Genomic DNA, 15,629 nt, shown 5'->3' on the forward strand with positions numbered 1-15,629 from the left:
GGCGAAAAAAAGTGCAGACTTGGAATTTTGGGGTGCAACATTTCGGAAACCACCCTGCAACCTTCAGACAGTCCCCCAAAGGTAAACTGTGTCAAACATTTTTAAAAAAAGACCTTAGAACACCCCAAAAAAAAGCACTTTCATTTTGGGGGCGATAAAAAAAAATGGGGGTACAAAGTTAAAAACTAGCGAACTAGAATCTAGGGGGGTCCCCAAGTATGCCCCAGGTGTTTTTATCATTGCAGGTGTTTGCGGCAGGTGGATTTTTCACGTTTTTTAAAACTTCACTTTAGCAACTTTTAAATATGTTCACCCCCATTTTCAAGTACCCCAAATTTGCTGGGACTACTTATTTTCTGCAAAAAAAACTTCTAAATACTATTCTTCCCCACCTTCCCAAATCCCCAAAATAGCAGCTATCGAGCCCGTTTAAAGACCCCAAAAACCTTCAGAAGGGCTAATCGGGGGTATCCAGAGTGATCCCCCATGTCAAAGCAACTTTTTGGGGGTGTTCGGGTCTTTTTCCCGAAAATCAGCGAAGTTATCGCTGATTTCAGTTTCGCCGGGTGCCGTTTTCGACAATTTCAAATTGAATACGGGGATATCGGGAGCGCGCGCGATACTTTTTCGACGAAAAAGACCTCCGATGTGCGGCGAAAACTTCGCTGGCGAGGTTAACGTTTCAAATTGAATACCCCTCAAAGTATTAACCAATCAGCTTCTAACTGTCATTTTACATTACAGGCTGTGTTTGAAAAGTGACATTTAGGAGCTGGTGGGTTGGTACTTTATCTCCGTCCTGCTTAGTACCAAAGAAATAGCAACTCTCACTTTAAGAGTAGAAATCTCTAAACAGAAAGCAAAAGTATTTGTGCTGAGTACAGAGTAAAGTTCAGAAGACAGGGAGCGGTGGAGCTGGGGTGGGGCGCAGCCGTCTAATGTCTGTGTTTAATGAAGGGGGCCTAGGACTGTGATGACACCAGGATGGGATCCAGCACAACATCGAGAAAAGGGGCCATCCTGAAATTGGGGACCGTGATATCGTTGTTCCTCACCTGCCGCCCAGGAGCAGGTACGTCTCACATTCTCTCTCTCTCTCTCTCTCCGCCAGGTGCTGTATACAGCAGCAGCAGCAGCACAGAGAACGGTGTAATGAATGAGCCCCTCTTTTCCTGTTATTCCTTCCTCCCAATGGATTTAACTCTTCAGAAACCAAAAGAGAAAAAATAGAAAAGTGAATGTAAATGTAACTCTGTCACCTATATGTCAGTATAGTTCAGTGTTGGCTAACCTTGACACGCCAGCTGTTGTGGAACTATATATCCCAGCATGCCCTGCCACAGTTTTAGCATGCCCTAATAGCAAAATTGTAGCAGTGCATGCTGGGTTATGTAGTTCCATAACAGCTGGAGTGTCAAGGTTAGCCAATACAGGTATAGTTCTACTTAAAGAGAACAAGCGCGCTGCAGCAGATTATGGGCCCGATTCGATGCGCACGCAAGAGCCAATGTTTACGCAGATGAAGCGATTGTTAGCTATTGCGCACGCGTCGTGAGTGTGGCACACAATGATTATTTTGCTGCCTCACAGCACTGAGGGCCTGATTCAGACCTGTTCGCTTGGCTGTGTTCGCACGTAACCTGCCGATGTTTGCAATCTGCGCATGCGTATAAGATGCAGTGCGCGTGCGTGGACCAGTCCATGCGATCGCCACTTGTACACAGACTCCTCGCTAGAATGAGTGACAGGACGAGCCGTTTGTGTTTGGTAACGGGGTGGTCGATGGAAACGGGGGAGTGGTTGTGCGAACGCAGGCGTGTCTGTGCGTCTTGACGCCGTTTCAGAGGCGTGCATAATTAAGACGCAGCGTCATAGTACACGTCACATGGCTGAGTTACACACAGCAGCACTCGCAGTGCTTGCGGTAGGGTACGGTCAGCCACAAGTGCTGCGTACGGTTCCGATGGAACTCGATGTTACCGATTGTTTCATACACTTCCTGGAGATGACGTGTATCACTAAGGGAAAGTGGGTGTCTTGTGTCAGGCTGGTGGGCGTCTAAATACACACCACGATCGCACGCCAAGACATAGTGGGCGTGCTAATGCCTTGTCGTGCGATCACAGGATTTGCATACTTTAGCTGCGTGCGAATGCATCTAGCGAGCGGGTCTGAATCAGACCCTGAGGCCTTTGACTCCCATCACGGCCCTAACAGTGTGGAGTTTGTATGTTCTCTCTGTGTTTTCATTGGTTTTCTCCGGTTAGGTTAATTGGCTTCTGACGAAAAAAATAGTGTGTATGTGTTTGTCCAGGTGATAGGAAACGTAGAATGTAAGCTCTACTACATCAGGAACAGATGCAACTGACTAAGGGCCTGATTCAGAGGCGCTCACAAATAGCGAGCGCTCGCTCTGAATCAGGGCAGCCTGTTTTGGTTTTTTTTTGGCCGGCCTCCAGGCCGCTCGCTAAGCTGTGGGTGACCACCCACAGCTTTAGCGGGCGGCCAGGTGATGGTTGCGATGGTCGCAACCATCAGGCTTGCGACGAGACCCTTGTGGTAGGGTCTCGTCAGTGCCAGATTAATGTCCACATGGGCCTGGAGCTGATATTTATGAAGGGCCTATTGCAGAGGTTCCCAAACTTTTTTGAATCACGGCGCCCTAGAGTATCAGCTTTATTTTCACGACACCCCGAAACTAAACATTTGTTATTGAGAAATCCTGACAAAATGTAGTAAAGTAGAAAAGTGAAGTAAATTGTGCTGACCTGTCACCCTTAGGGTCAGTTATGTGGTGAGGACAGGGATGTGCTGACCTGTCATCCTTAGGGTCAGTTATGTGGTGAGGACAGGGATGTGCTGACCTGTCACCCTTACGGTCAGTTATGTGGTGGGGACAGGGATGTGCTGACCTGTCATCCTTAGGGTCAGTTATGTGGTGAGGACAGGGATGTGCTGACCTGTCATCCTTAGGGTCAGTTATGTGGTGGGGACAGGGATGTGCTGACCTGTCATCCTTAGGGTCAGTTATGTGGTGGGGACAGGGATGTGCTGATCTGTCATCCTTAGGGTCAGTTATGTGGTGAGGACAGGGATGTGCTGACCTGTCATCCTTAGGGTCAGTTATGTGGTGGGGACAGGGATGTGCTGACCTGTCATCCTTAGGGTCAGTTATGTGGTGGGGACAGGGATGTGCTGACCTGTCATCCTTAGGGTCAGTTATGTGGTGAGGACAGGGATGTGCTGACCTGTCATCCTTAGGGTCAGTTATGTGGTGAGGACAGGGATGTGCTGACCTGTCATCCTTAGGGTCAGTTATGTGGTGAGGACAGGGATGTGCTGACCTGTCACCCTTAGGGTCAGTTATGTGGTGAGGACAGGGATGTGCTGACCTGTCATCCTTAGGGTCAGTTATGTGGTGGGGACAGGGATGTGCTGACCTGTCATCCTTAGGGTCAGTTATGTGGTGGGGACAGGGATGTGCTGATCTGTCATCCTTAGGGTCAGTTATGTGGTGAGGACAGGGATGTGCTTACCTGTCATCCTTAGGGTCAGTTATGTGGTGAGGACAGGGATGTGCTGACCTGTCATCCTTAGGGTCAGTTATGTGGTGGGGACAGGGATGTGCTGACCTGTCACCCTTAGGGTCAGTTATGTGGTGGGGACAGGGATGTGCTGAACTGTCATCCTTAGGGTCAGTTATGTGGTGAGGACAGGGATGTGCTGACCTGTCATCCTTAGGGTCAGTTATGTGGTGGGGACAGGGATGTGCTGACCTGTCATCCTTAGGGTCAGTTATGTGGTGGGGACAGGGATGTGTTGACCTGTCATCCTTAGGGTCAGTTATGTGGTGAGGACAGGGATGTGCTGACCTGTCATCCTTAGGGTCAGTTATGTGGTGGGGACAGGGATGTGCTGACCTGTCACCCTTAGGGTCAGTTATGTGGTGAGGACAGGGATGTGCTGAGCTGTCACCCTTAGGGTCAGTTATGTGGTGGGGACAGGGATGTGCTGACCTGTCACCCTTAGGGTCAGTTATGTGGTGAGGACAGGGATGTGCTGAGCTGTCACCCTTAGGGTCAGTTATGTGGTGAGGACAGGGATGTGCTGAGCTGTCACCCTTAGGGTCAGTTATGTGGAGAGGACAGGGATGTGCTGAGCTGTCACCCTTAGGGTCAGTTATGTGGTGAGGACAGGGATATGCTGACCTGTCACCCTTAGGGTCAGTTATGTGGTGAGGACAGGGATGTGCTGACCTGTCATCCTTAGGGTCAGTTATGTGGTGAGGACAGGGATGTGCTGACCTGTCATCCTTAGGCTCAGTTATGTGGTGGGGACAGGGATGTGCTGACCTGTCATCCTTAGGGTCAGTTATGTGGTGAGGACAGGGTTGTGCTGACCTGTCACCCTTAGGGTCAGTTATGTGGTGAGGACAAGGATGTGCTGAGCTATCACCCTTAGGGTCAGTTATGTGGTGGGGGACAGGGATGTGCTGACCTGTCATCCTTAGGGTCAGTTATGTGGTGAGGACAGGGATGTGCTCCCCTGTCATCCTTAGGGTCAGTTATGTGGTGAGGACGGGGATGTGCTGACCTGTCACCCTTAGGGTCAGTTATGTGGTGAGGACAGGGATGTACTGACCTGTCACCCTTAGGGTCAGTTATGTGGTGAGGACAGCGATGTACTGACCTGTCACCCTTAGGGTCAGTTATGTGTTGGGGACAGGGATGTGCTGACCTGTCATCCTTAGGGTCAGTTATGAGGTGAGGACAAGGATGTGCTGACCTGTCACCCTTAGGGTCAGTTATGAGGTGAGGACAGGGATGTGCTGACCTGTCACCCTTAGGGTCAGTTATGTGGTGGGGGACAGGGATGTGCTGACCTGTCATCCTTAGGGTCAGTTATGTGGTGAGGACAGGGATGTGCTGACCTGTCATCCTTAGGGTCAGTTATGTGGTGGGGACAGTGATGTGCTGACCTGTCACCCTTAGGGTCAGTTATGTGGTGGGGACAGTGATGTGCTGACCTGTCACTCTTAGGGTCAGTTATGTGGTGGGGACAGTGATGTGCTGACCTGTCACCCTTAGGGTCAGTTATGTGGTGGGGACAGTGATGTGCTGACCTGTCATCCTCAGGGTCAGTTATGTAGTAGGTGACAGGTTTGCGCTTCTGTTTGTGCACATATTTATATTACATTGATTTGGACGCCGGCCCAGTGAGTAAACCTCAGCTTATGCCGGCTGGTGGACTTGCAAGGCCAGGAAACTGTTTAATAATTCCAGCAATGAGGGATTCCCATAGAATCATTACAAACATTAGGGCCCTAATTTATTAATATGCATTGATAATAACTATTTTAACCAGCCCTTAATGCGGAGATAGAAAATCAGATATCATCGCAATACTGAATAACAACAAAAAAAAAATAATCACAGGAGCAGCTAAATAATACCGGAGTCAGCTGCCCGGCAACACAGACTGGTGGTGGTAAGAGTAGTCTTAGCGCTTCGCCAAACCAGTCTTCCAGTTCCACTTGTTAAAAATAAAAATAATTCAATTATTTATAATTATTATTATTCTAAAAAAAAAATATCAAAAATAAATAAAAATAAATTAAATACATTTTTTTTTCAGAGAATTTCAGAGATAATTTTTTTTATTATTATTATTATTTTTTATTTCAATAGTTCCTTATATTGCCATCCTGGGTTCTCCTAGAGTGCTTTCTACCTGGCATGGAAAATATAATGTTATTTTAGAATATCGTCTCAATGACCACCAAGAGATGGAATAATAATGCTTACTGTGTTATTTCTTGTCTCTTATATTTTAGGCGCTGTACCAGACGGCAGGAACGGGGCACCAGTGGAGACTATTGATGCGCTATTGGGTCAAAATGTCACCATTCCCTGTCTCTTAAGTGTCAATGGCGTTAAAGAGCTGGATCTGAAAACTGTAAGCGTACGCTGGACTCTAACAACAGCAAATGGAACTGAAGTATCGGTGTATCGTTATGATTGGCTCAAACATGACTCTAACAGGCAAGGATCGAAAATAGAGGACAGTGACCTCAGAAAAGGCAACGCCAGCCTCTGTATACCATACGTACAGCTCAGCGATGAAGGGAAATATAAATGCATCATTATTGCTACACCTGATAAATCAGAGGCTACCTCTACTGTACAAGTGTCAGGTGAGTGCCTCAGGTCTATGAATACTCAGGTGCAGTGGTGTAACTAGGGTATATGGAGCCCAGGGCAAATACCCTCTATGTGTGTGCGCCGAAGGCGCGTGCTGCGCAAAATGGGTGTGGTCACATGGGGCGTGGCCACTTACAAATGGGGCATGTCAACATGTCACACACCCCTATCGAGTCACTCTGAACATTCCTTTCCATTCCATATGCACCTTAAAGCAGTGCCCCTTATAGTGCCCCCAGTGGTGGTCCCCCTTATGCAGCCCCCCATTAGCTCCCCTTATACAGTGCCCCAAGTAGTGGTCCCCCTTATGCAGCCCCCCCATTAGTTCCCCTTATACAGTGCCCCCAGTAGTGGTCCCCCTTATGCAGGTCCCCAGTAGTGGTCCCCCTTATGCAGGTCCCCAGTAGTGATCCCCCTTATGCAGGTCCCCAGTAGTGATCCCCCTTATGCAGGTCCCCATGTAGTGGTCCCCCCTATGCAGTGCCCCAGTAGTGGCCTTTATACAGTGCCCCCTGTAGTGGTCCTCCCTATTTAGTTTCCCCAGTAGTCCCCCCCCCATGCAGTGCCCCCAGTAGTGGTCCCCCGATGCAGTGCCACCCAGTAGTCGTCCCACCCCAGTAGTAGTCCCCAGTAGAGGTCTCCCCCGATGCAGTGCCCCAGTAGTCTGTCTGACTCTCATTGGCTGCTGTTTAACACACACATCGCCGCCGCGCTGGCGGCGGTGTGTGTGAAAATACACCAGCCTGACCCCACCTCCCACCCTCCACCTGGCGCTATTGGGTAAGCGCTCAGGGGAGGGAAGGGGCTCGGCTGTTCAGCATAGGACGGCGCTGGACGCAGGAAAGCCTAGCGCCGGTCCTGAGTAAATGTGTAGTGCTGACCGCACTCACTGCGGTCGGCACTACACTGGCTAACTAGGACTAGCATGAGCCCCGGCGACCCTGCCCCAGTTACGCCACTGCTCAGGTGCCTATCAGGTGATCATATCTCACCTGTCTGTGCATCCATTGTTTGTGATCACGGTATTATGCGTGTTGTGTAATTGTATTACAGCTTGTACAATAAGGCGGTGGGGAATAGAATTGTGGTTACAGTCATGTACAAGATCATAAATGCAATCAATGTCAGCGCAGAATCACACTTAATAAATAACTAATTGGAAGATATTTTAAGAATTGATAGAGCGCTACTAGTATCAGTTGTGTCTGATACAATGTTGCAGTAAGCTTATGTGACAAGTTAAAGATTGTGTTGCACAATACCTGTATTAAAAATTGTTAATAGGATGTTTGTAACTCTTTTGCCGGTTTGGGCAATTGCAAGAGGTCACTTGTGAGGGTTACAATGTACCGCCAGCGGTGTGCCTCTCCGGTAAGGCGGGGGTTCTGATCTAACGCGCCCTATTGCTGCCTACCTTGCGGTGGTTCAGCACACCTCTCCGGCTGGTTCCCTTCCGTGCAGGTCTTCCTTCTCCTTAGCGGGGATGGCGATCACTGCTGTGGTGATTATGCTGCGGTGACCGTATGTCTGATGCGTGTGTTTGCTCCAACGCGTTTCAGGCTGTGTGCCCTGTTTCACCCTCACAAGTGACCTCTTCAATTGCCCAAACCGGCAAAAGAGTTACAAACATCCTATTAATAATTTTTATTACAGGTTTTGCGCTACACAATCTTTAACTTGTCACATAAGCTTACTGCAACATTGTATCAGACACAACTGATACTAGTAGCGCTCTACCAATTTTTGAACTATTTACATTATTTTAAATAGAGCAGCTTTCTACTGACTAAGGGCCTGATTCAGACCCACTCGCGAGCGGCTGTCCGCTCGCAAGTGGGTCGATGTTATGGACTGAGCATGCGCACGACGGAGGGAGCTCCGTCGTGCGCATGCGCCAGACGCGACGTGCGAAGGAAAGTCCTTCGCTCGTTGTGTCCGATCAAAGGGGGCGTGCTGTCAATGTTGATTGACAGCACGCCCCCTTTGGTGGGCGTGCCGGGGGCGTGCCTCCCTGACGGGGGCGTTCCCACGGGAACGCCTCCCGTCAGAAGCCGGCCCACTGACATCACTAGTGATGTCAGTGGGAGTGATTTTGGCTCTGATAGAGCCAAAATCACTCCGGAGCTTGCGGTTGAAAACCTCAACCGCAGGCTCCGGCTCGCAATTTCGATGGTCGCGATGGTCTCGACCATCGCGGCCATCACAAAGCACGCTCGTATAGCCTGTGGGTGGTGACCCACAGCTATACGAGCGTCCAGGAGGACGCTCCATGAAAATGGAGCCCGGCCCTCATTCAGAGCGTGCGCTCTGCTCAGAGCGTACGGCTCTGAATGAGGGCCTAAGAGCGCAGCATTAACAACTATATATAATTGGAACATATGTAATATGTTAATGATAATTTTGCAAATTTCAGCCGATTATCGGCCGAGATTGTAGTCGCCATATGTGAATCTTGCATGTGAAATGCGAGTACAGCCTACCAGAATCTAGACCCTGTCAGTGAGACACAGCCCACCCTCCAGATGCTTCTGATGTTAAGCATATAACTCTCCGGATGTAATAGTGTGCGAGATGTAAACATAGCCGGAATCCCTACGGAATAAAATCGCTGAATAGTATATGACCTGTAGGGCAGTGAGATAGGTGTTAATTGCAGCTATTGCACTGTGCTGCATATGATAACATTCCGCTATTAAATAAGAAATGCAAAGAGTTACCTCCTCAAAGCTTAACCAGCCCTTGCGTTTGCCCCTAGGCCACAGGTTCTCAAACTCGATCCTCGGGACCCCAAACGATGCATGTTTTGCAGGTCTCCTGACAGAATCACAAGTGAAATTAGCTCCACCTGTGGATCTTTTAAAATGTGTCAGTGAGTAATGAGTACGCCTGTGCACCTGCTGGGTGATCTGGAAAACGTGACCTGTGTGGGGTCCTGAGGACCCGAGTTTGAGAACCACTGCCCTTGGCTAATATTTGAAAAATTGTGGAGAAAAAATGCATGGGGTCCCCTCCTTGAAGCTTAACCAGCCCTAGCGCTTGTCCCAAGGATGGTATTGTAAAAAATCTGGGAGGAAAAAATGCATGGGGTCCCCCCCATTTTTCCAATACAGACACTAGGCTTGACCAGTCAGGGCTAATGGAACCATGGAAAGGAGACCTGTAGTGTGGGGATCCCCTCACCATCATTTTACTAACACTAGGCCGGATGGCACTATGGCTGGTTTTCCCAGGTGAGTGGGGCTAGCAAACAAAAAAAAAAGTCCAGCAACCACTCCCCCCCCCCCCATCTGCATCCAATGAGCCCTAGTGCCAACAGCTCTAGGGCTCTCCTCTGTACCCCTGGCGGCGTTGGGTACAAAGGTATTGGCAAATGTAATTAACAATATTGGTTTTTTATAGGTAAAGAACTGTCCCCAGCAATACTGCTAGGGCATGGTGGTACTTGGAAAACCACAAGTTCTAGCATGCCTGGGCATCAAGGGCCCACTGGCACCTGTAGCCCACCTGTAAAATAAAATATTAAAGATCTTCACTCTGGAGATTGGGTAGATCTAGAGGCACAGCTTGTAAACTTCCTTCTCCCTATACGCTCTACTGGATACAACCCAAACATAGACCTATTGTAGCAGAGCTTTCTCTTTGGTGCAGAATCGCCTCCCAATGACTCCCCTATGGAACAACAAAAAGTTCCTACCTGGCCTTGATCCCAAATCCTTTGCCTCCTGGTCTAATTATAACTTAAAATTTCTTAGACACATCGCCCCCTTGCGAGTTTTCCCTGAGTTTTCCGCCCTTCAGGATAGATTTGGAATACCAACCAAATGCTTTCACCAATGCCTCCAGATCCGCCATCTTTTCACATCGGTGATACTCCTTTGGAAATGTTTTGTCTCCTTAGATCTGACTCTAAGGGGTATATTTACTAAGGTGCGGGTTTTTAGAAGTGGTTTTGTTGCCCATAGCAACCAATCAGATTCTAGCTATTACCTTCTAGAACAGTGGTAGCCAACCCTGGTCCTCAAGAGCTACCAACGGTGCATGTTTTGTAGGTCTCCTCTCAGAATCACAAGTGATATAATTAGCTCCACCTGTGGATCTTTCCAAATGTGTTAGTTAGTAATGACTGCACCTGTGCACCTGCTAGGTGGTCTGGAAAACGTGAACTGTTGGTAGCTCACGAGGACCGAGGTTGGCTACCCCTGTTCTAGAAGGTGCTAGATAAATGTTAAGTAGAATCTGATTGGTTGCTATGGGCAACAAAACCACTTCTAAAAAACCGCCTTGTGGTAGGGTCTCGTTGCCGCAAGCCCAAGAGTGCTTTCGGCTCAAACAGAGCCGAAAGCACTCCCACTGACATCACTTGTGATGTCAGTGGGGCCGGCCCCAGATGGTAGGCGTTCCCATGGGAACGCCTCCGTGTGGGCAGCCACGCCCCCGGAACGCCCACCAAAGGGGGCGTGCTGTCACTCAACATCGACAGCACGCCCCCTTTTGGTACGAGACCCGGAGTGACGGCTTGCCCTTCATGCGCACTGGGCCAACATCGACCCGCTCGCGAGCGGGTCTGAATCAGGCCCTCAGTTTGGCACACCTTCATCTAGAACATATCACCAGCCGCTTACATGAATGCCCTCACAAATGTGCTGATATTCGGTCTCCCTGGAATACGAGGCTCATACTTGATGTTACATAGACTCTCACCATGTGCTTAACTTGTCAACAATCCCCTTCTCTTTCCTCCTCTCTTCCTATTCCTTACTAACACTTCCCAGGCTTCCCCCACCCCATTTTTCTTCTCTCTCCATACCTCACTCTCCGCCTTTTCAAATTGACTACTATATTACTCTGATTACTTTTTTCCTCTGATGTATTTTATTTTATTTGTATGCCGATACTTAGGGCCTGATTCAGACCTGCTCGCAAGCGCTATGCGGGTCGATGGTGGCGCTATGTGGGTCGATGGTGGGCATTGCGCACGCGCGGCATGTGCAATGTACGTGCGCAAGCCCCGGAGAAATTCACTCGCTCCGGGGCTCGTTACAAGCGGAGCGGCTGTCGAGCGACAGCTCGCCCCGTTTTGTAGGCGGGGTGGCTGGGCAAACGGAGGCGTTTCTGAAGGAACACCTGACATTTGTGGGCGGCCCTACTGACATCACCAGTGATGTCAGTAGTGAGCTTCCTGTTCTGGTAGAGCCGGAAGCTCACTGGGGCTTGCGGCAGATGAGACCCTACCACAAGGGTCTCGTTGCAAGCCCGATGGTCGCGACCATCGTGACCATCACCTGGCCGCTTGCAAAAGCTGTGGGTGACCAGCGAGGCCGGGTTTTTCTAAACAAAGGGTCCGCCCTGATTCAGAGCGAGCGCTAGCTTTTTGCGAGCGGCTCTGAATCAGGCCCTAAGTTTGTGTCTCACTTATAGTCGCATGCATACTTTTATAGATTTTTCTGATATCCTTTGTCTGTCATGAAATTTCAATAAATTAAAAAAAATAAATAAAAGAAAGACAGGACACACAACGTAGTAAAACATATTTATTAATTAACCCCCCCTATGTTCTCCATGTGCCACGAGTTTTGTTTCCTTTTTGCCACATGTTCCCGACGGCCAGGGGCCGGGCACCGGACACAAATGTGATTCTCAGATTTTCATCTTCCAGTTGTGGACGGCTTCTCTTTCCCCTTTGCTTGTTCTTCTTTAGGAAGTATTGATTGTTCCGTTTTCATCTGTGGATGTTGGAACAGTTTATTTTCTTTATTTTTTAATAGTTTGGAGCCATGAGGTTTGGTGATTGCTAGAAGCGAGTGTGACGTTATTGCAGTCTACTTGTTTTATGAATGTCAATGTGTTTAATGTGTCATATTTGATGTACATCTCCAATTCCAGGAATTCATCCCTGAAAATAAGATTCAGGTTGTTGCTATTATTGATGCGTGTGGTAAATTCTTCTAGTTCCACCTCATTTCCTCTACATACTCGTATCACATCGTCAGTCTATCATACCCATAGGATGTTGTTGCCTTTGTGCAGATTGTTGGTCTAGATGTGGTCATTTTCCCAGTGGGTCAAAAACAGATTTGTGTAATTTAGGGCCTGGTTCAGAGATGTACATTCATCCGATGAGGAACGTACATTTCCGCTGTTCTCGGGTCTGCGCCTGTGCAGGACCCGTTCTGGGCATTTGGAGCGATGGTGATGCCCGCCTGCAACGTCGGTCGTAGTGCTGGGACCACGCAGATGCGACAAGGAGGTGTCTGACACATTCTTCTGCATTTGCATCTGAGATGGATGGATTTGCACAGGCGCTTGTGTGCGACTTTGCAAATCCGTCCATCTCTGAGTCAGACGCTCAGTTTGAATTTGGTCCACACAACTGTTCGGCAAATCTGTTTGTAGCAAGTGCCTTCAAACCAGATGTAATTGTGATTTAAAATTAAGTGAATACCTTGTGCGGGTCAGTACGATATCTCATGTGGAACGTATAGTCTCTACAGTCTATTGCGTGTGTGCGCTGATCGTTCATCGCATCGTTCCATCAGCTGTGCTGCACGTCAGATGGGATGGTGCAGCGAATGATGTCATGCTGCTAAATGTAGCATGTAACAATATATTGTGGGGTCATACACAGGATCGCGTAGTGTGTACGGCCGGCACAATATATCATTCCTTCGCGTTGTGCTCTTCATTGGCTGCACACATCGTATACTGTGTACCCAGCTTTAGCTTGAAAATACCTTGTGGTTGAACTTCCTGCTCTTCATGGCTGTACTTCCTGCTCTTCATGGCTGTTCTTTCTGTTCTTCATGGCTGTACTTCCTGCTTTTCATGGCTGTACTTCCTGCTCTTCATGGCTGTTCTTTCTGTTCTTCATGGCTATACTTCCTGCTCTTCATGACTGTACTTCCTGCTCTTCATGGCTGTTCTTTCTGTTCTTCATGGCTGTACTTCCTGCTTTTCATGGCTGTACTTCCTGCTCTTCATGGCTGTTCTTTCTGTTCTTCATGGCTATACTTCCTGCTCTTCATGGCTGTACTTCCTGCTCTTCATGGCTGTACTTCCTGCTCTTCATGGCTGTATTTTCTGCTCTTCATGGCTATACTTCCTGCTCTTCATGGCTGTACTTCCTGTTCTTCATGGCTGTACTTCCTGTTCTTCATGGCTGTATTTTCTGTTCTTCATGGTTGTACTTCCTGTCCTTCATGGTTGTACTTCCTGTTCTTCGTGGCTGTACCTGTTCTTCATGGCTGTACTTTCTGTTCTTCATGGCTGTACTTCCTGTTCTTCATGGCTGTACTTCCTGTTCTTCATGGCTGTAATTTCTGTTCTTCATGGTTGTACTTCCTGTTCTTCATGGCTGTATATTCTGTTCTTCATGGTTGTACTTCCTGTTCTTCATGGCTGTACTTCCTGTTCTTCATGGCTGTACTTCCTGTTCTTCATGGCTGTATTTTCTGTTCTTCATGGCTGTACTTCCTGTTCTTCATGGCTGTATTTTCTGTTCTTCATGGCTGTACTTCCTGTTCTTCATGGCTGTATTTTCTGTTCTTCATGGTTGTACTTCCTGTTCTTCATGGTTGTACTTTCTGTTCTTCATGGTTGTACTTCCTGTTCTTCATGGCTGTACTTTCTGTTCTTCATGGTTGTACTTCCTGTTCTTGGTGTCCCCTCTTCTTCATTCCTTTCCATACATCTTTCGTTTCTGTTTTGTCCTACATTTGTTGCTTACCTGCCCATTATTTTGTAGTAGTAGTCCTGTACTGTGCCATTTTAAAAAATAACACAAATAACCCATACAAGTTAGGATCATTGTTTTTGTACGTTGAGGGCTGGGCACACGCACAGAAGTGGACATCACCAAAACACATTAAAGACAGTGCTGTGGAAGACTTTGACCTACATTGTTTAAGGTTTATGCTGATAAATGGTTGCCCTTAATAAGTGTAATAAGTTTTCTCATGAATTTGATGAATGTATCAGTTTGGTATGTATCTGTATGTGAAGCCTGCAGGGTATATCACAAAGTCTATTTTTAGCACCTGAAGACTATCTAAATACCGGGATGTAGTCGGCATCCTGGCGCGCGGAATGTCGATGGTCCAAATACCGGTGCCGAAATCCCGACAGGTCGGGATCCGGGCACCAGTATCCCGACCGTCGGCATCCCAAAGGTAAGTATCGGGGTGTAGGGGGAGGTTAGTATTATGTTAGAGTTAGGCACCGGGGAGGGGGTCTTAGGTTTAGGGTGCGGGGAGTGGGAGGTTAGATTTAGGCACTAGTGAGGGGGGTTAGGTTTACGCACCGGGGAGGGAGAGTCAGGGGCGTTTTTTCTAGTGAGGAGGGGGCCCATGTGCAGTCTCCGTCACAGGCCCCCTCCTCCGTTTGGGAGCCGGCAGCACACTGAGCTGTGCGCGGCCAGCGCTGGAGTTATAGACTCTGGGCACTAGAGTGTGCACAGAGTCTATAGCGCATGCGCAGGTCACCGGGAAAATGGCCGTGGATCCAGGGACCCGTGTGCCCCGCACACCCTGCACCCATTATAGATACGCCCCTGGTTAGGGTAGGGGTAGGGAAAGTACTTACCAGCCGTTCTTATGGGTGTCGGGATTCTGGCTGACGGTATGCCGCTGTCTGTATTCTGAACAGCGGCATCCTGAGAGCTGGGATTTCATACCCAACCCTTAAATACCATCCAACATTGGAAACATCTAAATTAGTACACATGTCAGAAAAGGGGCATGTGTCATATCAGGAGGCGTGGTGATGGTGCAATGGGCGTGAACATCTCATGCACATAGTATCATGCTTGCTGTGCTCCTGATAAACATTCTATGACATCATTACATTGTCAGCTTTCATTACATTGGCCCTAAGTGATCACATGACATCGGTGTCAAAGTTAATTTGTGCCAACACCAACAGATAAGGCCCACTTTAAAGAGATAGGAATAGTACTGATTTCCTCCAGCTCTGAGATAGAATCAGGTGAATTTGCATGCTATAAAGGTCCTATTGTGTCATAAAACATTATCAAGCCCTTAAAATATGCACAATTCCCAGTTTTCCTGAATGTTTCACTGTAAATCAATCCATGATTTTATTATTACTGTAGGACTGAGGGGGTCATTCAGACCCGCTCACGAGCAAAGGTCGCTCACAAGCGGGTCGATGTTGTGCGAATGCGCATGCACACGACGGAGGGAGCTCCGTCGCGCGCATGCGCGAGACCCGGCGAGCGACGAGAAATACGTCGCTCGGGGTCTCGCACCAAAAGGGGTCGTGCTGTCGATGGTGACTGACAGCACGCCCCCTTTGGTGGGCGTGCCGGGGGCGTGGCTGCCAGACGGAGGCGTTCCCATGGGAACGCCTACCGTCTGAGTCCGGCCCCACTGACATCAGTAATGATGTCAGTGGGAGTGACTTTGGCTCTGATAG

General features: G+C 48.5%; 1 pseudogene across 1 annotated transcript in view; it reads left to right on the top strand.

Annotated features, from left to right (window-relative positions):
* Positions 1-966: 966 nt before the first annotated feature.
* The window catches only part of LOC148539129 (uncharacterized), a 49,283-nt pseudogene continuing 34,620 nt past the window's right edge, over positions 967-15,629 (top strand). The window contains exons 1-2 of the transcript XR_015871100.1: positions 967-1,072; positions 5,834-6,193. The product of XR_015871100.1 is annotated as an uncharacterized LOC148539129 (transcript). The remainder of the gene's footprint in view (positions 1,073-5,833; positions 6,194-15,629) is intronic.

This window comes from Taudactylus pleione, unplaced genomic scaffold (genome assembly GCF_031769625.1).
Source record: "Taudactylus pleione unplaced genomic scaffold, aTauple2 ptg000027l, whole genome shotgun sequence".
Taxonomy (NCBI): Eukaryota; Metazoa; Chordata; class Amphibia; order Anura; family Myobatrachidae; genus Taudactylus; species Taudactylus pleione.